Raw genomic sequence first — 1262 nt, forward strand, 5'->3', positions numbered from 1 at the left:
TATTTTTCATTTCTGGCAAGCAAAAGAGTTTTAGTTGATGCAATATCTTCAAACAAAATTAGGCAAATTAAATTCATGTTGTTCCAATGGTTTGACAAATTACAAGATTTCCCCAGATAATTCCCAGACTCCTCTCTTCTTGCACTTGGAGTGACTTTACCATTGTAGCGTACCCATCCAAACAACAAGCCAGAGTTCTCTTCCCCTTTCCCCAAGGACTCCTCCAGTTAGATATTTAAACCCGGCCCACTGGTGAGGTAAAAGAAGGAAGGGAACAGATGGCAACCTGATTCATATTCCTTTTACAGGGAATTAAGCCAATTTATCTTGGGGGTCAGTTGCAGTTCAGTTTCAGCAGTGAATGAAAGTTGTTTGGATCCACTTCTGGTTCAGGCCTGTAATCAATTGCAATAATCCAAAATCCTTCACATGGGAAAATATTTTGGGGGGTTAAAGTTTTGTTCCAGTTTGAGAGAACTAAGTAACATGGAATCAAGTTGCACCTGTCTTATTAGGTCTTTGGTACTAAAAGAGGTAGCATATGGACAGGATAGGGAGGTGATTAATAGTATACTTAATTCTAAAATAATCAGCCTAGACTGCATCCATAATAAGCAGTGTCATAAAATCTACTCTTTGAATTTACTTTTAATAGTTCTAATCCACAGGAGAACACACTATCATATCATATAGTATCCACCAAATTTCTAAAATACAGGTTGAAATAACTTTTGAAAATTTTGCCTCTTTTAGAAGAACTAGTATATTATAGGTGAAACACTTATAGCCTCTGTTTGAGAATTACTTCTAACTAAAGTGATATTCTGTCAATATCTTAAGGCAGTAAGACTTAGTGAGCAATTCGGGGACAGGATTATTCTCTGGAAAATGTTATTGAAAATCTAGGCTCATAGTCTACGGCCATGCCACCCTGAACGTGCCCAATCTTGTCTGATCTCAGAAGCTAAGCAGGGTCGGGCCTGGTTAGTACTTGGATGGGAGACCACCTTGGAATACCAGGTGCTGTAGGTGTTAAACAAAAAAATCTAGGCTTATAGAGGGTATTGAGCTAAATGAAATAAGTCAGAGATAGACAAAAATCCATGATTTCCCATACATGTGGAATCTAAAGAACAAAATAAACAACAACAACAGAAATAAACTCATAGATACAGAGAATATTTTGAAGACTAGTAGATGGGATGGTGTTTGGGGGGATGGTGAAAAAGTGTAAAGATATTAAGAAGTACAAATAGATAGTT

At 37.0% G+C, this 1262-nt stretch overlaps 1 pseudogene; it reads left to right on the forward strand.

Moving 5' to 3' along the window:
* Positions 1–913: 913 nt before the first annotated feature.
* Positions 914–1032, forward strand: LOC111735267 (annotated as a pseudogene).
* Positions 1033–1262: the final 230 nt, after the last annotated feature.

Source organism: Pteropus vampyrus, unplaced genomic scaffold, assembly GCF_000151845.1.
Source record: "Pteropus vampyrus isolate Shadow unplaced genomic scaffold, Pvam_2.0 Scaffold21287, whole genome shotgun sequence".
Lineage (NCBI taxonomy): Eukaryota > Metazoa > Chordata > Mammalia > Chiroptera > Pteropodidae > Pteropus > Pteropus vampyrus.